Source organism: Monomorium pharaonis, chromosome 8 (assembly GCF_013373865.1).
Source record: "Monomorium pharaonis isolate MP-MQ-018 chromosome 8, ASM1337386v2, whole genome shotgun sequence".
Classification (NCBI taxonomy): domain Eukaryota; kingdom Metazoa; phylum Arthropoda; class Insecta; order Hymenoptera; family Formicidae; genus Monomorium; species Monomorium pharaonis.
Window position 1 is genome coordinate 11,607,724 of NC_050474.1, and position 26,522 is coordinate 11,634,245.

The 26,522-nt window shown below is 29.8% G+C and overlaps 1 protein-coding gene across 9 annotated transcripts in view; it reads left to right on the forward strand.

The window, feature by feature from the left end:
• LOC105835667 (serine/threonine-protein kinase Warts) overlaps window positions 1-26,522 on the forward strand; it is a 105,396-nt gene that overhangs the window by 37,729 nt on the left and 41,145 nt on the right. Inside the window, exon 2 of one of the 9 annotated variants that reach the window (XM_036290741.1) lies at window positions 23,052-23,139. The exons of the other annotated variants lie outside the window; for them this stretch is intronic. The gene's annotated coding sequence lies outside the window, so the exon portion shown is untranslated. The remainder of the gene's footprint in view (window positions 1-23,051; window positions 23,140-26,522) is intronic. 9 annotated transcript variants of the gene reach the window in all.

A 26,522-nucleotide genomic window follows, 5' to 3' on the forward strand; every position in this document is an offset into this window, starting at 1 on the left:
ACATTTTTGTGTATCAATCTAATAAGAATAAAAGTATTTATAATAATATAAAACAGCGATAAAAATATTTTTTTATCAACACGGATATTAAAAATAAATAACTTTAATAAATAGTACTCTAGAAAATAAAAATGGAATAAAAGTGAAGGCTTGAGAGATTATATTAAATTAAACCATTATTATTATTACAGCATTCTAGTTGCTCTAAACAAACACGAACTTGTTTCAACTTTATTAAATATAGAAATAAATCTTCAGGAGGATATTCTTTAAATGAAAATGTTCATTTACAAAAATTAGAAGATTACAATGATGATAATGGTATGTATGTGTGTATATATATATATATATATACACACTATGATATTTCTGAAATTAGTAAGTTAATAATGTATTACATTTTTATAAATTTTATTTTTACAGACAAATTATGGGCCACACTTGAAATGATGTTTCTGTTGGATAAATACAATTTATACCGTTCATTAATGGGTCCAATGAAAAAATACAAAACTAAAAATGTTATGTGAAACCAAATTGCCCAAGATTTGAAGGAAATTTTGAACATTGATTCGATTGCTATGCAATGTACAAAAACAGATTATAAAAAAAAGAAAAAACAGTAGACAATAACATCAAATTAGGTTCTAGCAGAATAGAGATAGAGTATAAAGAATTCAAGAAAATTTCAGCAGCAGACGATAATATCAAACCAGAAATTTTAGGAGCTGTAAAAAAAATAATTAAGCACTGAAATCATTAAGCAATGCAATATAAAAAATCAAATACAAAACTTAGAAAAGGATTAAGAAATCCTTGCAAGATATTCTGTACAACATTAATGAAAGGGAGAAAGCAATGAAAAAACGTTATAACAAAAAAAGTTAAAATTACTAAAAAAATAGTGTAAGTTTGAATATTTATTATTATACATCAGATTATATGTACAATCAAAATGCTAAAATATACATTATCAAAAAAGGAACAATTTAGTTCTAGATCTATATTTTATTGTTTTAACATCAAATTGAACCAACACAAATTAAATTATCTCTTTAAATTGAACAAAAATATTTAAAAAATCAACCAATCATAAAAATCTGAAAATAAATAAAACATTTTGAACTGATTAATTATATTATAATTCTTATGACAATACAATATACTTTTCTAAATTTTCTAAATTTAGAAATTTAATATAGGACTCTATTTGCAAGTCATCATACTTACCGGTTGGCGCACATTTTACAGGCCTATTTCAAATTTCTATATTTGTAAATGTTAGCGTTTTTTTTTTACAGAAATATGCACTTTAAATAAATAAAGTATTATTATAAGTAAAATGCTACAAACAGTCCATTATTTTGCATGTATATGCATTTTGCATATGCAAATACGCAAATGCTTATAATCCAATATCTATTATTATACTTATTATTTTTATAATAATTCAATTTATAGACAAGGAAAGATGCAAGAATCATGATAACACCCAGATAGCACAGTTTTTTCTTAAAGAATTGATAAAGTAATCTTCCTTTTCGAACAGTAATTCCTCAGAAATTCATAGAAGAATACTTTATGAATAACGTAGGAAGTTAGATGCACTATGATTCGAATTTCTCAGAACTTTTTAAAGTATTCATATAGAATTATTTGTTGGAATTTCTCAGAACTTCTTAAAGTATTCATTAGAACTTCTCCAAATAGATATCTCAAGCAGAATTAAAAAATTTTTTTTCAGTATTTCTGATAAATGTCCCAATTTTTATAATTAGAACGTTTCTCAGAAAAATTTAAAAAATGAAAAATACTGATTAATTTAGAAAATTTTTAAATATTTTTACTAAGTATTTTTAAGAGTTTTTGAGTATTGCAAAAAAACTTGAACAAAAAATAAAAAGTCTAATTATTTCTACCATAAATTTATAAGAGGAAGACTATACCATGTTTTAGTCGTACCTATTAAAGCATGTTTAATCTCTGTACCTGAAAACACGGTCATCATCCAAGTGTCAACCATTGCTGACGTTGCTTGACTTCAAAGATAGTAGGATACGCATCCTAACGCTTCGTGATGATCCATGAACACTTCTTGTTTATGCATACATATTTGTTATAGATTATTACAATAGATGTTGTCAGAAGGATGAAACATATGTATAGTTAACACAAATGAGGATGAATGTTGTATCATGCACATATATCATGCGTGAAACGGAACGCGACACTGTCATTGCAGATCAGCACGCTCTTAAATTGTATATTAATTGGTTTGTTAATTATATATAGCGTATTTCGTGTATAAAAGTATAAATTAGCATTTATTAAGCGATATATAATTGTAAAAATGAGATCCAAACACTCGAGTAATTTCTGATGAATACTCAAAGTATTCCAATAAATCGCGAGGGATTTATTGCAATGAACTTAAGAGGCATTCCTTAAGAGGAATACTTCAATGTGAACTAATTGTGGCTAATTCTTTAAGAATTCTTTATGTATTTATTTTTTTACTTCTGCAAGCATTCTTTAAAATGACTTCTTTATGAATTTCTGTTCATCTCTGTGCTATCTGGACAGTTTTGAAGGAAGTGACGACCAGGAAAATAAAAATTAATTAATCTATTTTTATTTTAATTTATTTCAGTTTATTTTAATATAATTATAGATTGATGTATAATTTTATGGCAGAAATCTTATATATGCGACAACCAAAAATTAGAAGTTAATTATGATAAAAACTATCGACAAATGTCATCTCTTTTTATTTGTCTTTTTATTTATTACTAGGTACTATTAATTATCTAGTGTTAAAAAAAATTTTTTTATATGTATAATGCAAAGTTACGATCTATCAATTTTTTATGTTATTTAAAAGGTATAAATTTTAGTCTTATTTGTCTATTAATTATTTGTCTGCTAAATATTATAATAAACTTTTATTTTTCTAATAATCCAATTCAAACAAGAAAAGATGCACGAATTAAGAAGAAAATGATAACCAGGAATATAAAAATTAATTATTATTTTAATTTGATCACAGATTAATATATTATTTTATGTTAAAGATCTTATCTTATATGCAATAACTAAGCAATAATAAAAAAGTAATTGCAATGAAAATGTTGACAAATGTCATCTCTTTTTATTGCCTCTAATCTTGCATAATATATATATCTTGTGCCGTTATATGTTCACGATTAAAGTACTTACAAGGACTTTTATCATGGTATTCTTATTTAAGAAAAATGTCATCATATATGATATTTATCGATAAACTATAGTCGATAAATTATACAGGACGTAACATGATATTATGTACCCGAAAATATTTAATTATAATGGAAATTATCTACAGAGAGGTTTTCATAGTCCTTATATGGAATCAAAAGCCATGACTTTATAGCACATGCATTATTTTTTAATATATGATAAGTGTTGTCAGAAATGCTGGGTAATTCTTGGCAAATAAATGAGAGTTTGTAAATTCTTGAACCATATATTTTTTTAAGAAGTTCTGTGACGACATCAATAAATTTGTTTTTGTAATTGCAAATTCCTCGTAAAGTTTTTGAAGGGCGATTGTACCTATTTACATAGATTGATTTGATTTTATGAGCAAACGTTCTAATATGAATTGATGTATCATCAATACAACCACAAGTGTATTTGGAATTTGGATACCTTAAAGTAAATGAATTAAAAAAAATTACATTCTCAAAGTTAAACAGAAAACATCATAGTTGCGTATAGTTTGTAAATTTAACTTTATAAAAAATCTTTGCAGCAGATTCTTTTTCATCATTAGTTTTTGGAAATTTAATTACATCTGCAATCCTCAGTAAATAATCCATTACTCCAATTATTATCCTAAAATGAGTATTTTCCAACATCGAATCTTTTGGTGACGTCTTTTATAGCACATTTATTTAGCAGCACACCTATAATAACAGCACGTATTTTTATATTATGTTTTGTAATTATATTGTGTGGTATTTGTATTTAAAAACTTACAAATTATACAAATAATGAAATGTGAACTTTTGTAAAAATTTGTATACCACTTTCTGCAGTATGGTTTATATACTTCATCATTTTGAAATTTTTTAATTATGAAACAAGTATTTTTTTGTAATTGAAAATTATCAAAACTGAAAAATTAAATTATAAAATTACATAATTATGCAAAAATAATGCAAAACAATAATTAAAAAGTAATCTGTGGAAATATAATTCTTAGGACAATTAATATTTTACATCCACACTACATGTTATCACATTATGCATATTATTAACCCTAGAATACGCACACGGGTCTCAGGGACTCCAGAGCGATTTCTTCTTGCTTCTTCATCTACAGCACCGCCCGAGATCCCGGACTGAGGGGGGAGGAGGAAATGTTTGTTAGTTATATTAGGACGTTGAATGTCTTGCTGTTTTCCAACTGATGGCGTTACTAGAACTACTTGTGCGTAGTTTAAAGTGGTGACGCATGTACATAGAAGTATTACAAACAATCTTGAAATTCAGTGTATGTCATTTCGCCAAAGTGTAAACAACTTTGTTTTTCATAGTGTTAAACATGTCAAATTTCGTGTTAAAAAAGTTTGGGGCAAATTTTACTTCACTACTTTATTTAAAAAAAATCTGCAGCTGAAGCACACAGAATTCTTGTTGAGATTTACGGCGATCATGTTCTTTTGGAAACAACATGCAGAGATTGGTTTAGACCCTTCAAAAATAATGATTTTGATATTGAAGATAAAGAACGCTCTGGCGCACCGAAAAAGTTTGAAGATAAAGAATTGGAGGCATTACTTTATGAAGATTCATGTCAGACGCTAGCTGACTTGCAGAATCATTAGGAGTTGATCACATAACAGTTTCGAAACGTTTGAAAGCATTAGGAATGATTCAAAAGCAAGGTCATGGGTGCCGTACCAGTTGAAGCCGAGAGACGTCGAACGGCGTCTTTTCACGTGTGAACAGCTGCTTCAACGGCAGAAAAGGAAAGAATTCTTGCATCGTATCGTAATTGGCGATGAAAAGTGGATACACTACGATAATCCTAAACGTAGAAAATCGTAGTGTAAGTCCGGTCATGCATCAACATCGTCGGCAAAGCCGAATATCCATAGTTCTAAGCTTCTATTGTGCATTTGGTGGGATCAGCTGGGTGTAATTTATTATGAGCTGCTCAAACTGAAATCATTACGGGAGATTTCTACCGATTACAATTGATGCGTTTGAGCCGGGCATTGAAGGGAAAACGGCCGCTATACGAGCAGAGACATGATAAAGTAATTTTGCAGCATGACAACGCTTGGCCACATGTTGCAAAACCGGTGAAAACTTGGAAACGCTTAAATGGGAAGTCCTACCCCACCCATTGTATTCATCGGACATTGCGCCTTCCGACTACCACTTGTTCTGATCGTTAGTACATGGCCTGGCTGAGCAGCACTTCCATTCTTAAGATGCCAAAAAAATGGGTCGACTTTTGGATAGCTTCAAAAGACGTCGTTTTTCCGACGTGGAATTCAAATGTTACCAGAAAGATGGAAAAAAGTAGTGGCTAGCGATGGACAATACTTTCTGTGACAGGTTTTTTACTGATTTTTTTTTAAATAACGCATTAATTTTTACGAAAAAACAGCGAGAACTTATTCAACATCCTAATACTATAACTTTGAACGGTTGCCGGCGTCAATCGTTTTTTGGCAACGAAAACAAATATAAACTTTTGCTTGGGGTCTCGGTGATCTCAAAGCGAATGCTACTTTTTTAACAAATTAAAAGTATATAACTTTGCAGTTAAGATGATTATCTTGTAAGTATTATCATTATTGTTGAGAATTATAAGATTTTATATACTATTATATTGATACATATGTGTGTGTGCGTAGGCGCGCGCGCGCGCGCGTGTGTGTGTGTGTGTGCGTGCGTGCGTGCACGCGTGCTTGCGTGTATATACATATGTATATATACTCGAAGGATTTATAATAGCAGATTGATCGAAGTTTGTAAATAGTGTAAAAAACACATCGCTTTTGTTTTGGTAAAGTAATATCGCGATTAACATAATCCGGGCGTTGTACGTAACTGTCTATATCATCTTCGCTGATTCAATTTTTAATTGCTTAACAATTGAAAATTTAATCAGCGAAGACGATATAGACAGTTACGTACAACGCCCGGATTATGTTAATCGCGATATTACTTTACCAAAACAAAAGCGATGTGCTTTTTGCATAAGAGAAGACGATCAGTAAACAATGATTTATTGCTTAAAATGTCTACGTGCTATGTGTACTAATCATGTTGCAAAAGTTTCTTTACAATGTTCCGCTGATCTGCCTTAATATTTTCTTAAATTTTGATTAATTAATTAATGTATTTTTTATATTTTTATGTGTATATACTCCTATTTTTTCTTTTATTTAATTATATATTCGAAAAACAACATGTGTAGCGAAGAAAACCTCTTTTGAAAATCGGTGATTTTTAATATGCAAAATAATTATATTTTTTGAAAGAACGTACCACGACGTATTTTTTTTCTTAAATTTTGAACTTTTTCCTTCAAGAAACTGTACTTTAAAGTTGTCCAAAAGTCATATTTTTATTTGTTTTTAAATCATGAAAAAAGCAAATTCTCTCCAATTTTGTCACAAACTCTTCTTCATATTTTTGTTTATAATTTTTTTTTAATTTTTTAAAACGTTTTTTCATGTAGATATTTTAAGACTAGAAATTCTACGAACAAAACTAGACCTCGAACGTTTAAATCCATTTAATTTCTAGGAAATCGCAGCTTTTTGAGTGTTTATGGGGTCTTCAGGATCCCAGAGCGGGTTTATGAAAGTTTTTTTACGTGCGTGTTCTAGGCTTAAAAATATAATCAAAAATTGTAAAAATTAAAAAATCAAATTAATAAAAAATTAAATCAAAATCAAATACCTGATTATCAGTTTTTTAATGAATAGTATTCATATTCAAATAATCAAATAATTCATAACTTTTTTTTTCGCATTTCCAAGTAACAATTATATCTTTACTTGATGGAGACAAACATTTTTAAAATTAACTAAAAATAAGTCCATATTTGTCATAGTGAATAGTTTAAACAGTGTAACATTGAAATGATCGGAGGCTCTTACCGCAGTATGTACTGAGAGCATTTTGCACTTCCAATGAAACGTTTAACACTCAGAACATTCTCACTAGTACTAACCAATGAAATACTTTAAACACTCAATACTGCCATTGCCAGCGAGTTTTTTCCAATGGAAAACGCTATTGAGATTAAAAAAGCAAAGTAGCTATTAATATATTAGACTTGTTTGCATTTACATCTCTACATACACATCCATGCATATACCATGCATGCAGAAGGCTCGGATACGCCTAATTGTATACGTCTTTGATTTCAACTTTGACACCAAATATTTCGGAGACTAGGACTATTCTCTGAATTTCGGCTATTGAGACTTTTGATCAGGAGGACAGTCAAGACTTCATACTAAAATTTTATCCAATTTTATCCAGGGTTACTTTTCTACGTGTTTTGTGCGGGATTCTACGATTTAATTTACTTTTTATTTTTATAGTAAAAAAATTAACTCTAAAACGGTATACTTATTTTTTTTACCTTAAACGTTATACTGGGTTATAAATGTACCCCATTCCTTCTCAAGCGTTCTGCATTGAACAGATAGACTGAAATCAATATTATGCTATATGCATTTCTTTGTTTTTTTATGATAAAGACGGTGGTATAATTCACAATAACATTAAATAAGTAAAAAATTAATTTACATAAAATACAGTTTGGAAAATCGTAAAAATAAGTTTTTTTTTAAAAATCTATCGTATTTTTGTCCATTTTTAATAAATAAAAAAAACAGTCTTGGAAATGTAAAAGATAAATCTAGAAATGGGATAAAATGGATTATTGTTTAAAAAGTATTTTATTATTTGACAAATAAAAGTTGAAAAAAACGAATCTTAAAAAAGGGTGAAAAATAGACAGTCTTTTATTTTGCTATAAAATTGTAAAAAATGTTTATTTTTTAAATATAAAATACATTATTAAAGTAAAAAAAAAATTAGTAAAATATTTTTATGACTCCAAGCGACACTCACCATCCTGTATTGTCCTGTCGTGTTTACATACAGGGACATTGCAGCTCTCACAAACGCACCTGTAGTACCTCTCTTTCTATAGCGAGTGTTTATTCGAACGAAATGTAAACACGAAAAAACAATGTTTCGTATGATGGTATTTGAACGAAATGTTCACAAATGTCACACTGGGGTATAAACGGCCCCCCTTTTATTTTACGTCTGTACTTCTTGAAATCTAATAGCATTCTGATGCCAGCTAGTGTCCTCCATTCCTAAGATTTAAAATTTTTGAATTATGGTCAGGGTCCAGAGTCGATTCTTTCATATGTTATATTAGGAAATAAATTTAAATTCACGCTGGGCTACAAAATGATCCCGGTATGACATATGACTTTTAATCCGGTAGGGTTAAAAAAGAAAGTAAATTAAATTAAATTTAAAGTTATATTGGTGTAAATCTTAAACGTGTCCAAAAGTTTTTATATGACGGTATGTGAACGAAATGTATACACAAACGTCTTTAATCTTTTCATATACTTTTGTTTTAGACACAAAATATTCAATAATATTTAATATTAGCAAAATATTTGCCTTTCTTTTCTCTAATTTGTTATCGTTTTTTAATATGAATAAAGAAAAATGGGTAAAATAGGTCAAATTTGGCCTGCGAAGTGGCAAGTAAAAACGATGACTTTTGACTTTTAATATGTATTGCAAGTACTGAAAATTTATACTGTACGTATTGTAAACTGTAAATTTTTAGTATTGACAGTGAATTTTGAAATGTAGCTTTTTAAGCTGCAAAACCTAGAGAAGCCTTCATTTGCGCACAGTACAATTGGACACGTTGCAATTGCACACCGTGCTATTGGACATATAAAGTTGCATACTGTTCGATTGGATACGTTGTATTTGCGCACAATTGCTTTTGGACACAACACATTTTTGTCAAATTTTTAATACACATGTGAAATTTATTATTAACTTTGCTAACTCAACATTTGTTACATCGAACACAGTGCATTTGCGCACAGTTTTTTTTCGCACAGTTCGTTTGCACACAATTCTTTTGCACACAGTCAAGCGGATCGCATTTAGATATTCATAAATTATGATTGTTGATACATTTAAGAAGCGGCAACTCGTTTTGCGTGGAAAATGGCAAACTTATATGGTGCAGAGAATGCCTTGCATGCGTGCGTGCGTGCGTGTGTGATAATTACCAGGCATGTAAATATGAAACTGAAATTTTTGTATAGAAAATACACGTTTATTGTATGAGAATGATAAAAAATATTTTATTCGAAGTATTGCCTATCGCTAGTTAAACATTTTTCTTATCTCTCTGACAATTTGTGGATGCCACGCTAAAAAAATTGTTCCTTTTTTGAGGCAAACCAGTCATTGAGCCATTTTCGTACATTTTCGTAAGATGTGAAGCGCTGCTCAGTAAGTGCGTGTTTCATTGATGCAAATAAGTAATAATCGGTTGAAGCCAAGTCTCGTGAGTAAGTCGCGTGTTAAAGTATTTCTTAACCAAACGCCTCAATCGTTTCCTTGACCGGTTTTGCTGTGTGTGATCGTGCTGGTGCATTATCATGAAGCAAAATCACTTTGTGTTGCCTTTTTTGATATTCTGGTCGTTTTTCACGCAAAGCTTGATTCAAATCGATCATTTGTTGTCGGTAGCGTTCAGTATTAACGGTTTCGCCAGGTTTTAGCAGCTTATAATAGATCACTCTTCTGATTCTACCAAACACAGAGCATTGTCTTCCGTCCATAGCGATTTGGCTTTGCAGTCGATGTCGATTTGCCTGGAGTTACCCATGATCTTTTACATTTAGGATTCTCAAAATATATCCACTTTTCATCGTTAGTTACAATTTGATGGAGAAATGACTTTCTTTTGTACCTGGCGAGCAGCATTTCGCAAGTCGTTTTTCACTTTTCCTGCTGTCTTTTATTCAGTTTATGTGGAACCCATTTTCTCCATCTTCTGGATCTTTTCCATGGCTTTTAAACGTATGAAGATGGCTTCTTGTGTCACATTTAATTGATCTGCGAGTTGTTGCGTTTGAGCGTCATCCTCATCCAACAATGCTTGCAATTCGCAGTCTTCAAACTTTTTCGGTGGTCTTCCACGTTTTTCGTTTCTCACGTCAAAAACGCCATTTTTGAATTTTTTAAATCACTTAAAGCACTATGATTTACTAAGAGCATGCTCACCGTAAGCTTCGACAATCATTTGATGCGATTCTGCAGAAGTTTTTTTTAAATGGTAACAGAAAATCAATGCTGTCCGCAAATCGTAGTTTCCAGGCATAAAATTTGACATGTTCAACGCTATTAAAAACTATGCTGTTGTATGAAACTTGTATTGTTGTGAGTTGAAAATTTTTATTACATGTCAAAACAAGAAAATGGCGCCAATGACGCGGTTTGACGGTAACTACACTGACAGCTAGCGCCATTTATGGGCAAATTCCGGTTTGATATTTACAGATCTGGTAATTACATAATATTACTCTACATTTTTGTTTTACACACCGTTGTCGCTTCTTAGATGTATCAACAGTCATAATTTATGAATATCTAGGTGCGATCCGCTTGACTGTGCGCAAAAGAACAGTGCGCAAACGAACTGTGCGCAAATGCAACGTGTTCAATCGAACGGTGTGCAACTTTATGTGTCCAATAGTACGGTGTATAATTGCAACGCGTCCAATTATACTGCGCATCATTGAACTACATTCCCCAAAACCTATATCTTAAAATTTTTATTTAATAACAATTATATAAAGCTATCATGTAAATAAGAAATTACGAGAATGGTATGTTAATGCAATTATACAATTGTGAAATAAACAAGAGAAAATTGACCGATATGTCAATAACACAATTTAATAAAGAAAGTCTTATTTGGCTAAAGCAGTTCTTGATGTTTAAGAATATTTTTTACGTAAACTTTATATTTTCTAGAAGCAAAATGTAAATAGTAAAATATTTTTAATGGACAAAAATATTGTACCCAGAAGAATATAATATGCAAATACAAAAAAACGTTATTAAAAGATGAATTAATCTTATTCAAAGATAGGGGAAAAGGGATAAGATGACGAAGTAGATAAGATGACGAATCGCCAATTTTTGTAAACTAACAACAGATATTGATCCGATGAATTTATTAAAGGCTTTAGATAATAATAGATTATCTGCTGTAGTTTGGTTTTAATTGATTCACAAATGTGAATAATATAATAAGAAATGTGTTTTAGGTACACCCATGCGTAACTTTGGCACTTGTTTATATAGAATGATGTAATTATAGCAAATACTTTTGGTTTTTAAATAAAATCATGTTATAGTATAGTTAAAAACGCACATACTAATGCATTCATATTTTTTATTTCTCGCAGTATAACCTTTTTATTAAATAAATAAGTGAATACTATGACTGTGAGTGAGTTGACGAATGACGCCAGATGACGCATTTATACTTGCAGATTATGATTTGCAACAAACATAATCGCGTTAATGTTACGCAAATTAAGTTTATAATTTGTGATACTGGTTATACTGGTAATCTGTAAGTAAATTTTTTTATATGCAATTTATTGATTTCGTTATTTTTAAAAAGTAAAGTCGTACTATTAATATAATATGTTGTTAAATAAATAAGAAAATTGGTGTTTATATAAACAATAGATAGGTTACAATATTAATTAATTTGACTTTTTTCGCTACTGAAAGTCATTTTACTTATAATAGGGGAGCAAGATGGCGAAATTGACACGTTTTTATAAAATCAAAATTTATTAAAATTCTAATTTATTTAACAGCTTTTATGGTAGATAAAAAAGGCTTTAGTGAATCTAAAAGAAAATAGATTATTATTTTTACGCCATCACAGAAATTAGGAAAAATCGACGAACCGTAAGGTCGTCATTTTACCCCCCCTTTTCCCTACTCTTATTATTATTATATTAAAATTAAAAATTGAATAAAACAATCAAAATAGTAAGTTATGACAAAATTAAGTCAAATACGAACTCTTTAAAACAAAAGTATACTCCTGTTTTAATAGCAAACAAAAACTCGAATTGATAGACAAGGCGATTATGGACTAAATAGTGTTACGAAATTTACGATATCTCGTATACTTTATGTTGAATTCTGGGGATAATCATTCAAATTACTTCTTCACTGTTTAGACGTCATAACATGGCCACTGGTTAGCGTCTTCCATTGGAAAAAACTTGTTGGCACTCAGTGCCCCTTAGTTTTTCAGTTTTGGGATAACACAAAATGTTACCAGTTTTACATAATAATCTATTTTTTAATGGAATATATCTTTTGAATTTAATTTTAAGAAAAAAACGAAGAACTAAAAAATTAAATTGTATATTTACATAATTGCAAAATAATAATTAAAGAGTAAAAGTATTGTAACTCTTTGGATAATTAATATTTTTTAAAATTTTTTCAAAAAATAATACATAAAAATAATATAGTGTGTGTGGATAGACGAGCGATTTGTCAGGAAAAACACTATATTACTCGTATCTTAGTTACAGTTGGTTATATATATATTTGGTATATCCGAACACTTAACGCGGAGATATGTCTGGTCCGAAGACTGTCGAGAGAATCCCCGAGTTTCTTCGCAGAGAAACGCTTGTCCCTATGGCAGGACTCTTTGTCCTAGCATCAAAAAACAACGAAGGACACTGCAAAATTTCTAATTGCGTATGTCCGGCCGTTTGGTGTCCTTGCGTTGCGATAGTAAATTGCATACGGCGCTCATTGCCGTGTATAATCTGACAGTAAATATCAAGGGTGGTTTTCGGATTATCTTTCTGAATTATAGCTACAATAATATATTGTATATAATATTATAATAGTACAAATACACACACGCACGCACGCACATACACACACACACACACACAACACATCTTATCACATTGTGCACATTATTAAAAAATATAACCTTAAGTAAAAAATAATTTTGCAATGCTTTAAAGGAAACAAATTTTGTTCTTATTCTGTAATTCTTTATGTATAAAAAAAATATTTATATAATGTGTAATTTTTGGTTTCTTTTTTTTTATGTTTGTAAGTAATAAAATTACACAGATGAAGATAATTCTAAAAATTAATTTACTTACTAAAAATTTATTTATAAACAAACATTGTTGCAGCAGTGAACAGTTTAAATAATATAACATCGAAGTGGCCCTTTGGATAAACTTCCAAAAAAGATATACCTCCGATTTTTTTTTAAATTGTGCATACTTACGCATTTTGACGCGCTGATTATGAATATAATAGTGAAAATTGGCGTAAATTTGATTTTTATGGCGGAAATCATGAAAAAAATTATAAAAATTGTTTTTATTTCTTTTTGGAAATAATGGGAATTGCGAAAAATACTTCGGATAAAAGTTGTAGATCTTATCTTGTAGATACATCAAAATACACATTTTATGTGTATTTTGATGTATCTACAAGATAAGATCTACAACTTTTATCCGAAGTATTTTTCGCAATTCCCATTATTTCTTATTAATTTTTGCCATAAAGATAATAGTTTTTGAGAAAAACGACATTAAATGTTCAAAACTTTATAACTTTATAGCTCATCTAACACACATCGAGTTTTATTAATAAATTTTAATGCTTACTCAAACTACCCCAAAAAACTAAAATATTGAGAAGGGGATAAAGACAGTGAGTAGACGTCGCTACTCATGGAAAGTCGCAAATCCATATGGTACAGTACAAGCGTGGACATTGTTTTATTCTGTAAGCAGGGAGGAGTATGTATGGACCTTGTTTTGCGTGAAAAGTCGTAAATCCATGTGGTACAAGGGAGGGTCCCGCTAGCGCACGGTGCGATAGCGCACATCCCGATAGCACACATCTCGATAGCGCGAGTGAGTTCCAGATGCGCACAGATCAAAATGGCAGGCTGAGTAAAGCAAACACTAACCAATGGACAGTGTGAAAAAATAAAAACAATTTTTATGGTTTTTTCATGGTTTCCGCCATAAAAATTAAATTTGCGCCAATTTTTACTATTATTCGTAATCAGCGCGTTAAAATACGTAAGAATACACAGCTTTAAAAGAAATTAAAGGTATGTTTTTTTCGGAATTACATTTGCCCTTCTAAACTCACAAGGGAACGGACAGAACTGTCCCTCACCGATTTTAATGAGCTTTGGATATGTTGTAGAACATAAAAAAATATTACATCCATATTTTTTTTTATCTGCGTATCTCGACGTTTAGGGGTTGAAACCACCTCTCGAAAATGACGCATTTTTTCGTTTTTTGCGAATATCTTTGAAAATACAAGGTTTATGAAAAAATGTTCTATACGAAAGTTTTATGGCATTTTATATTCTTTACAATAGTATATTTATATTTTTTTAAATTTTAAAATTTTTTAATTTATTCCACCCCCACCCCTTTTTTTCAACATTTAAAAAATTTTGTAAGGACAAAAATTAAAGAGCATTAAAAGCTGAATCCACCCATATATAATAACATATGGGTTCCATCATTCTCAATTATTAGCAAAACGAGATAGTAATCTCGCGCTATAGATGCCGCGCTAGAAGTAGTGTTGCGTTATTTCTTTAGTCGCGTCACACTCAATAACTGCCTCTTCTGCGTATATTTTTATATTAAAACATAAAAATGGATTAATCTTAATTATATAATACGCAACGTATTACACGATATAAAGCATAAGTGCATATATATAACAAAAGTAGCATATATACGTATGTGCCTACGTACATTTTCATTGTTACAAATGCGAATATAAATTAATATGAAGCAAAATATTTTTTAACGTTTAAAACTGCAAATACAATATAATGAAATATATAATATCAAGAGAAAAATATAAAACATAAACTGCAATAACTATTTGCATAATTATATTATTTACACTATATGCACGTAGCACGCTCTGATAATAAAGATAATATAAGTATATAAGTATATAATTTAATTTAATTTGAAGTTTGAAAATACATTTATACGGATGTATATATACATTTTGCATACGACACGGACAAATAACTTTAATATCAGTGTTGATAAAGGGACCGGTTGTTTTCGCGCAAGCGCATCACGTGAGGCTTCAGTAAAATATCCATTAGTAATAGGAAGGAGATATTTGATCCCCATACAATTTTTTGCAAATTTATAAAAACGTGAACACATTTCACATATTAAACACGCATGTATATTTTCTCGTATTAAATAGAATAATTTATAAATATTGTATTTTATTTGATAAATACTGGTAAGATTTTTTGCAAAATTGTATGGGGACCAAACATTTCCTTCCTATTACTAATAGATACTTTATTGAAGCCTCACGCCTGCGCAAGAATAACCAATCCGTCTATCACTGTTGCTAAATTTATACGCCGGTGTCGTGTGCAAGATGTATGATCAAATATCTCCTTCCTATTACTAATGGATATTTTACTGAAGCCTCACGTGATGCGCTTGCGCGAAAACAACCGGTCCCTTTATCAACACTGATATTAAAGTTATTTGTCCGTGTCGTATGCAAAATGTATATATACATCCGTATAAATGTATTTTCAAACTTCAAATTAAATTAAATTATATACTTATATACTTATATTATCTTTATTATCAGAGCGTGCTACGTGCATATAGTGTAAATAATATAATTATGCAAATAGTTATTGCAGTTTATGTTTTATATTTTTCTCTTGATATTATATATTTCGTTATATTGTATTTGCAGTTTTAAATGTTAAAAAATATTTTGCTTTATATTAATTTATATTCGCATTTGTAACAATGAAAATGTACGTAGGCACATACGTATATATGCTACTTTTGTTATATATATGCATTTATGCTTTATATCGTGTAATACGTTGCGTATTATATAATTAAGATTAATTTTTATGTTTTAATATAAAAATATACGCAGAAGAGGCAGTTATTGAGTGTGACGCGACTAAAGAAATAACGCAACACTACTTCTAGCGCGGCATCTATAGCGCGAGATTACTATCTCGTTTTGCTAATAATTGAGAATGATGGAACCCATATGTTATTATATATGGGTAGATTCAGCTTTTAATGCTCTTTAATTTTTGTCCTTACAAAATTTTTTAAATGTTGAAAAAAAAGGGGTGGGGGTGGAATAAATTAAAAAATTTTAAAATTTAAAAAAATATAAATATACTATTGTAAAGAATATAAAATGCCATAAAACTTTCGTATAGAACATTTTTTCATAAACCTTGTATTTTCAAAGATATTCGCAAAAAACGAAAAAATGCGTCATTTTCGAGGGGTGGTTTCAACCCCTAAACGTCGAGATACGCAGATAAAAAAAAATATGGGTCGAATATTTTTTTATGTTCTACAACATATCCAAAGCTCATTAAAATCGGTGAGGGACAGTTCTGTCCGTTCCCTTGTCAGAGGCAGTTTTACTGCAGTGCGCACAAAGTCTGTCGATGGACAATGTCATTAAGTAAGTCGTCTTCGCATGGTTAGCCATTTTTGGGACATAGAATTGTATTAGTGCACGTCGTAACACGGGTCATATTTATAGTATGTGTGTATTGCTTTTGATGTTTGTGTAAATTACAGCATTTGAGCTTATGGGTCGCCATCTTTGAAATAGCTTGAAGCGAGTGCGAAGACCTTACTTAAAGAAGATCTTACATCTGTCTATCGACGGACCTTGAGTACGCACTGAGAGCATTTTGCACTCTCAATGAAATATTCAGCACTCAAAACTCATTACTATTACCAATAAAATACGCTTTAAGCACTCATTGTCAGTGCCGCTAGTGCTAGCGAGTTTTTTCCAATGGGAGATGCTATTATAGTGTTTATCGTGTTATCATAAAAGCTGCAATTCAGTCGCAAGTTTTATTGTCGAAAGTTTTATAAGTGCACACAGAAAAAATATTTTACTGCCAAAAAAGCAATTATTCAATTTATTAGGATGTTGAATAAGTTCTCGCTGTTTTTTTGTGAAAATTAATGCGTTATTTAAAAAAATTAGTAAAAAACCTGTCACTGAAAATATTGTCCATCGCTAGCCACTACTTTTTCCCATCTTTCTGGCAGCATTTGAATTCCACGTCGGAAAAACAACACGTCTTTTTAAGCTATTCAAAAGTCGATCTATTTTTTGGCACTTTCATAAGAATGGAAATGCTACTCAGCCAGGCCATGTGCCATAGATCGGAACAAGTGGTAGTTAAAAGGCGCAATGTCCGGTGAATACGTCGGATGGGGTAGGACTTCCCATTTAAGCGTTTCCAAGTAAGTTTTTACCGGTTTTGCAATATGTGGCCGAGCGTTGTCATGCTGCAAAATTACTTTGTCGTGTCTCTGGTCGTATAGCAGCTGTTTCTCCTTTAATGCCCGGCTCATCAATTGTAGTCGGTAGCGATCTCCCGTAATGATTTCATTCGGTTTGAGCAGCTCATAATAAATTGCACTCAACCGATCCCATCAAATGCTGAGCAGAAGCTTGGAATCATGGGTATTCGGCTTTGCCGACGATGTTGATGCATGGCCGGGCTTACACCACGATTTTCTACATTTAGGGTTATCGTAATTTATCCACTTTTCATCGCGACGATACGATGCAAGAATTTTTTTCTTTTCTGTCGTTGAAGCAGCTGTTCACACGTGAAAAGACGCCGTTTGACGTTTCTCGGCTTCAATTGGTACGGCACTCAATGACCTTGCTTTTGAATCATTCCTAATGCTTTCAAACGTTTTGAAACTTGTGTGATTAACTTCTAATGATTCTGCAAGTTCAGCTAGCCTCTAACATGAGTCTTCATGAAGTAATGCCTCCAATTCTTTGTCTCCAAATTTTTTCGGTGCGCCAGAGCGTTCTTTATCTTCAATATCAAAATCATTATTTTTGAAGCGCATGGTCGCTGTAAGTCTCAACAAGAATTTTGTGTGCTTCAGCTGCAGATTTTTTAAAAATAAAGTAGTGAGGTAAAATTCCCCGCAAATATTCTTTTTTTGGCATGAAATTTGACATGTTTAACGCTATGAAAAACAAAGTTGTTTAAACTGGGCGAAATGACATACATTGAATTTCAAGGTTGTTTACAGTACTTCTATGTACATGCATCTCGCCATCTTAAACTACGCGCAAGTAGTTCTAGTAACGCCATCAGTTGGAAAACAGCGAGAACTTATTCAACGTTCTAATACTTTTTTTCTTCTAATAAGTAACGGTAATCTTCAATTACTTACGAATCCTATGGGAAGTTTTGGGGGAAGTAAACCGTCTCTTACCAAATTAAAAAAATTAGTTCTATTAAATTTGTTTTAAAAATTTAGGTTAAATTATGTATTAAATGTTAATATAGGTTGATAATGCAGGCACCTGTAGGTCAAATTTTTATCCAAGATTTACTGCACGATATATGATGATACAGGAATTCCTCTGCTTTCCCTTCCATTGACATCGTCAAGATCCGCTAGCGTCTTTAATAAAAAATATTTCCTTGATAAGTCTTAAAATATATCAATTTTAGAAAAACTCATTATCATATATTTGAAAAAAGAATTTATACTTTTTCAAAGAACATAAAATCGAATTGAAGAAAAGTCAAAGTAATAAATAAATCGAATTTTTATTTTAATTTAATATTTTTAATTAAGGTATTAAATTACTAGGATTCAGGAAATATTTTAAATAAATTTATAACAAACTTACGATTTTGCGGATATAACCTTATATATATAAATAAATTTATAAATTTTTTACCCCTCGGAGAACACTGGGTCAATCTGACCCTACACACACTTTGATCGTCCACCATTTTAAATTGACGAGTTCAATCAACTTGAAAAAATTTCCAGATGTACTTGGAACATTGTTAAATCAATTGATATAAATAAAAAGTGCTGTTGAAATTATTTACATATTTTAAAAAATTCACAAAAAAATTATTTTTTTGAAAAAAAAACGTAATTTACGGAAAAAATTGTATTTTTTTATTTTTTTAATATTTCTGGCTAAAAATTTACGTGTGTATTCTTGAAATGTAGTAGAATCAAGAAAAAAATTATACTTTAGTGTACCTTAAAAAAAAAGTATTTATTTTGTTAGGTAATGAAAGTGGTTTTTAAGGTAAAAAAATCAAACGTTTTTGTGAAAAAATTTTAGAAAAATTTATCTTATTACATATATGTGAATACTTTATTATTTAAATGATTTGTGGTAAAAGTTAACTTATTATCGGCGACGGCTTCACTATAATCTGAATACGACGTGTTAGTGTTTGATTGTACTGACACATTATTCACCTCAGAAGAACTGTTGCCATCGAAATATTCTTGCTCGACACGTACTAAGGCATTCTGAATACGTGGCGCAAACTATATGCCATCGTGCTCACTATTGAAAAACCGACGCTTAGTACACAACAGGGTCAGAATGATCCTGCACCGACTTCGAATAATGCCCAACACCTATTAGGTGTTGCGCTGTACAAAAGGAGCATCTTAACATATAGTTAGTACCCCAAACTACAGGTAGGAGGCCTCAGGCCCACCAATTTTCAAAATGCTTTCAAGATATTTACAATCAAATTCGAGGTAAGGGTTAAATTGACCCTGTGTGTTCTCCGAGGGTTAAAATAAGTGATATTTATTTAATTTAAGTACGCATTTTTCTGTGCCACAAAAATTTATTTTAAATAAATATTTGTTTTAAGTAAATGATGAATGTATTTTAAAATTTATCAAGGAGATATTTTTTGCAAAAATAACCGTTACTTAATCCTTTGACCGCACACTATCAAAAAGTTACGTTTACCCTACACCCGAGAAACTTTGACGATTTGTATTTTGGGCAAAAATCGACGAATTTTAATCCATTTTTTTATTTCTAAGAAAAATTTCTCAGAATTGTGATAAAATAGGTTAGAAAGTCGTATATATATAGTGGAAAGATATATACGATAAATAAAAAAATTTTGCATAAACATTTGTTTTTTTTTAAACGGTTGCATTTTGTAGAAAAAAAAGAAAAAATACTTCAAAATATCATAATTGAAAAGCTGAAGAGTTATATTTTAAGAATCTATTAAGAATTTTTTTATTTGTACCAAAAAGTAATTTTTTTAAATATATAAATATTCACTATTTTTCGATCTAACGGTTAATACCGTAAAATCGAAATCATCGAAATATTTGTGAATAAAACGACAACAATTATTCTTTTCATGATTATTTATTGTTTATTTAACTCAAATATAAAAAAATGAAAGTTTAACTATCCACTTTTCCGTGCATTTACTTCTCTGGAAACATACACAGAAAAAAAGAATATTCTTGTTAAATCAAAAAGATTTACTTAAATGAAGATTTATTTTTAAATTTTATATAGTTTAACCAAGAAAATAATATTCTTGTTATTTAAGAATAATTTTTTTGAATGGAAAAGAAAAAATATTGGATAGAAAATACTACATGTTTAAATTGAAGATTATAATTTTCTTATAAATAAAATTATCAAAACAATTATATCATATTTTTAAAATAATACTTATAGTATTGAAATAAGACTAATATTTTGAAATTCAAGATTTTTAAATTCTTTTAAGAAGATTATATATTGTTGCTTATATATGAAACAAGGATCGCGTTAAATTGAATACATAAGTTTAAATTTGAGAGTAATTCTTTTTCCGTGTACAAAAATTAATTTGTAATACACGAAAATACACTTCATATATTTTTTTACTTGGTTTATTAAAAAAAAGTAATTTATAGCAATTACTGCAAAAAGTAATTTATAGCAATTAATGCAATTACTTTTACTTACATTTCAAATTTCCGCTCTGCATAATTTTGTAACGTTTGCCGCACACTGAGTGTATCACACCCAGAATCGAACTTTCGTTCACGTTGCTGCAGGCACTAAGCGAGTAATGACCGGATCAAGCACGCATAAAATAAAAGGGACAACTTTTTTCTTCCCCATATTCGATCTCTCCACTACTGCTCGTTATAAAATGGCGCACGTTTGAAAATCGGCCTGGATGTGGCTATCCCAGTGTACGGTCACAGAATTAAAAGAAGAAAACTAAAAAATGAGAAATTGCTTTTTTTAGCATAAGAATAAATTTTTCTGTGTGTGTGTTTATTCTTTACGTCATTTTGAAGAATATGTTAGGTATTAAGTTTTTAACTTTAATGTAACTTGAAGGGCTTTCAAACGTTGTAATTGAATATAAAGTTTGATGTAACGTGCATATACATTTATACGTTGTAAAGTTGCTTGTATTCAAGGTTATGGATTACTTGCGAATGTCATGAGTCTGAATTTTATAATCCTCTCGTACATAATTTGATTATACTTTTACGATACTCATTAACTAATATTGTTTGCTATAATACTTTTATAACATTTCTATTAATGTGCAAAGTTACAAAAGCTAAAGATTTTTTTACATATTATTTTTTATATTTTTGTATGACATTATATACAAAATATCCATACTTTAGGTCCTCCAAAATTGGACAAATTTCAAGACAATATAACTTTGTAAAAAATAATTATAATAAAGTTTTAAAAAATATTTTACATCTTGAAATTTTTACTCTTCGGTAAACTTTAGTAAATAAGTCGGTACTTTAGTAAATGATTTTTTACGAAACTATAAATGGAAATATGCAAATCAAATCTCAAATTTTTATATACTTTGCGAAATTAAAAATTATACACAAATGTGGTTTATAATTTTTGAACGTGTCTATAATTTGTGTGGTCGTTAAATGTTGATTATTATTATTTATACTAGTAATGATGTCAGATCAATACAAGAAAAATTCGTGACGTCCGTAACGCTCTTGGAATAGTTTTGTCCTTGTTTATCAAGTATTAAGACTTTCTCACTGCACTATTGCAGTTATATTAACCCTAAATTCCTCCCTATGAGTCGTTTTTGTCCTGCTTAAAACTACTATTCTTAATTTCTCGTACAACCGTGATGCTAGCGCCATCAAAGTTGTGCTAAAAAAACTTTGGAGGGAAAGGGTTTTTAATGCAAAAGCCCAGCTTGGTCCGTTTGTTTTATTCCAAACACCAGCCAGGTAAAATTCAAATAGGACGTTTTCGACCCATAGGTAGGGATTACGTAAGTAAAAATGACTTTCAAAAAAAATTATTTTTGGACAGGTACATGCATATTAGAATGTAATTATGTATATACTTTAAGTTGAACATGTAAATGCAGGTTAGAAATCCAGAATACTTTAAGCAGACCAATAAAATTTAGCATTTGGCAAATATTGGGAAGATTGGACATTAACTAATAAATTTAAAAAAAAGATGTTTTTATTGTTTATCAAAAATGATTAAAAAATCAATCAATGTTGTGTTTGATGCCACAAACCCGTTTGCGATGATCATTGTTTAAATTGCTGTCGCGACTGCTTTTAAACTCTGTTTTTTTTTTATATAACATAATTTTGTATTTTTACTATGTATTAAATAATAATTTGTTAAAACTTTAAGCAGAAAAAAAAATTGTAGATTTATTGATGTTCCCTATTTTACAACACTATTTATCATTCTCAAAAAATATCAATTTTTATACGCTGAAATTTGATATCTGCTTTCATTCTACGTTGATCAGACATTTTTTTGTAAAGAGGAACTTTTTTCCTTCCAGAAACTGATTTAAAAAAAATTTTTTTTTTAATTTTTCTCACTGGTATATATATATTTTTTAAATTAACTTTTTTATCGCTTTTTCTCATTGTTTATTAAAAAATACATATTAAATTTGGGAGAGGAGGATAATATAATAATAGTTTCTTAAAGAGAAATATTTAAAGAGTATACATGATTTTTTTCAGATTTTTTAAACCATTATTTATATGGTTATAAGGGTGAAGACGAAAACGACCCATAGGTAGGGATAGATAGAGGGTGCCGAAAAACACGGTAGGGATTGAGGGTTAAATTTGTTACAATTGTTACATTATAGGCGAGAAATGATACATTGACAACCTAATTATTACGTCCGTGCTGTACTGTAATTTTTTACTATATCCTGGTGTTGTAGCTTGTTACGTGTTTATAAAATTCTCAAAATATAGCGAATACTAACTATAGTAATTATTATACACATAAAAAGATTTTTCTTTTTGCAACAGATAAAAATCGATCTCATATTACAATTGTTTTACGGTTATGTATTGACTATCAAAGAAAAAAAATAGCATGCGCTTTATTTTAATAGTATTAATCTTTTAATGCTCAAATGCACAAGATTTTTTCGTAAACTTTGACGGCGTATAAAACGGACAAACTGTTTATCTAAGAGTATTTTTCTAGAGGGTTTTGAGTATGCTCTTTTGAATGCCGCCGAGAAAAATTGATAAATAAGTCAAAAACATCAAGTTTTTGAGCTTTCTTTAAAAAATATTGTTTGGTGTAAAATTTGTTTAAAGTGGATTTTCTTTATTGTAACGGATTTGGTTTAAGATTGAAACTGCATAAAGCGTGCACTTTTTAGTTGCACTTGAAGACTATGTAGTGCAAATTTTTTTTTAACCTGGCGGATTCAATATGGCCACCTAAATGTCAGAAATTTTAGAAATTTTTTACAATTTTTTCCATTTAATTGTAATTCGATTTGTAATGCTCATTAATCACTTAGAAAGTTTGTATATTAGTTTGTAATTTAAAAAGTGAAATCCAATATAACGCCTTTAATATGGCTAAGATTGACAAAAATACCGAAAAACTAGTATAATTCGTTTTTTTATATTTTCGTGTATTAATGTGATTGGAGTATACAAAAGCAAACTATGTACACTGTGTGCGTGCGTGCGTGCGTGCGTGCGAATATATGTGTATGTACATCCAATTCAGGAAATAATTATAAGTGAAAACTGATGACATAACTGACTTCTGAATCGTCTTTTGCTAATAACTTCATGTTTGAGTTACCGATTCTCACCGCGTGGAAGTGGATTATTGAGAATTTTTGTTTTTTATCTTTTTTGTATTTTTTCATATTTTATTAATTTTGTAAATAATTTTTTATATTCTTACTTTTTAGTTTCTTAAAAAAATTTTTTTTTTTAATTGAATCTAATAATTATTTTCGAAACATGTTTGACAAAAATATGAATTGCAATGTTTACTGAATTTTCTTGTTCTTACTGTACATGTTTTTGTTAAACAATATTTCTGTGGGCTAACTAACTCGGTTTCGTGTCTTTTTATATTTTTAAAGTAAAGTGGAGAATAAGAAAATTATGTTAACATTGCAATTTATATTTTTGTAAGATATGTTTTGAAAATATTAATTATATTTAATTACAAAAAAATTTTTAAGTTAAAAATAAAAATTGAAAGAGCATTTAAAAAATAAATAAATATAAAAAATACATAAAAATTTAAAACAAAATATAAAAAAAATTTCTTTATAATCGTCCACTTCCACGTGGTGAGAATAGGTATGCTGCATAGACTACAAATACATCTAAAAATGCACACTTTATGCAGTTCCAATTCTAATCCAAACCCGTTACGATAAAGAAAATATACTTAAAAAAAATTTAATACCAAAAAATCGTAATTTTTTTTAAAAAGCTCAGATCTCGATGTTCTTGACTTATTTTTTAATTTTTCTTGCTGGTATTTGAAAGAACACACTCGAAACTCTCTAGAAAAGTATTCTTGGCTATAAAATTCGTCCGTTTTATACAGAGTCTACGCCGTCAAAGTTTACAAAAAAATCTTGTGCATTTGAGCGTTAAAGTAATCTTATATGTTATTTTATTCAAATTTATTTCTTATCTGTAACATCACAATATAGCTGCGGCGAGGAGTCAGGAACTTTAACCCTTATGTGCACATCTAGCGTTTACCACGTTGTTACATACTCAGGATACCACCCTCAGGATACTCAAGAAACCCGGGTGTCCACCACTAGGTTTTCTTAATTCCTGAGTTTGTATATGAACGTAATCGTTCAGAATTAATTTACTTTATTAAATAAACATCAATAGAAACTATCTAAGCCACTTCCAAATCCCCCAACCCGTTACAGCTTTCATGAAAAAAATAGAAGTAAGGTCTGAGCGCTGCGCAGGTAGCGCGCAGTCAGTTTTGACGAAATGTCGATTGTTATCGAAGTTATTGAATAGTTAATATCTAGAGCATATAAACTCCAAATAAAATCGAGTATTACGTGTAGACACAGTTGAATCGATATCTACAGGTTTTTTAGCGGTATACTTATTCATTAAACTTAACACAAATGTGTTTGCAAAATGGGCACCCGAGTACTCGAGTGTGCACACAAGATTTAATAAATACTATAACTATCTTTATTTCACTGTTTAGATAAGATAGTCCATGATTTTTTTCGGGATAAGTGTTTATGTATACTTTATTAAAAAAGACGAGAATTAAGTTATGCACCTAATTTTTTTAAATTTGGTGTAAGGTAAATGTCTATTTACCTTACATCTATTTGTGACTATGTAAAATTCTTGCATGAGTTAATAAAAAAGTAAAGTACTCTAGAATAATTTAAATAAATAATTATACGGAACTCAAGATTAAGCATTTTTGTATCAAAAAATTTGTTTTATTCGAGTTTTAAACATAATTCAATAAACGTTAAAAAAGGAATTGCAAACTATGTAAATGTATGCATTAGTGACTGTAATTTTAAAATTTGATCCTATTAGTGATCGCCATCTGGTCAGATCGATTGTACCAGTTATGAACCATTTAGTGACCGGCAGATTAATTTCATCGTTCTTTGGAGATACTCGTAAATTGGAATAGAATATCAATAATAAGATAAAATATCAGAATTTATTTTTATTTGTTGCAAAACAAAATGTTATTTACATTGTAGAGTAGTTGTTTTGCGCAGGCAGCTGTCGGACATTATTTCTCTCGTTTATTTTTCCTCTTATTATTTTTTACGGCAACTTTTTTGGCTTGTTGCAATGCTTTTTGTCTTTTCTTCTCTTTTGCTTATTTTTTTTTTTTTTTTTTTTTTTTCTAAGCTGTTGCCGCATTTTTTTCCTTTCTTTGACTGCAATTAGACATCAATATTTCTCCATTTCTTTTGCTCGATGGATATTCTTAGTATATTCTTGGTACATCCACATAGATTTCCATGGATTTTAAGTGGTTTTATATGGATTTCCTATGATCATGTCTCTCTCCAGATGGAAAACCATACTGAAAAGATGCAGGTGGAACTCTATATGGTTATCTATATATATAACCATATGTATTCTACTTGTATCTTTTTAGTATGGTTTTCCATCTAGATAACCATACGAAATTTATAC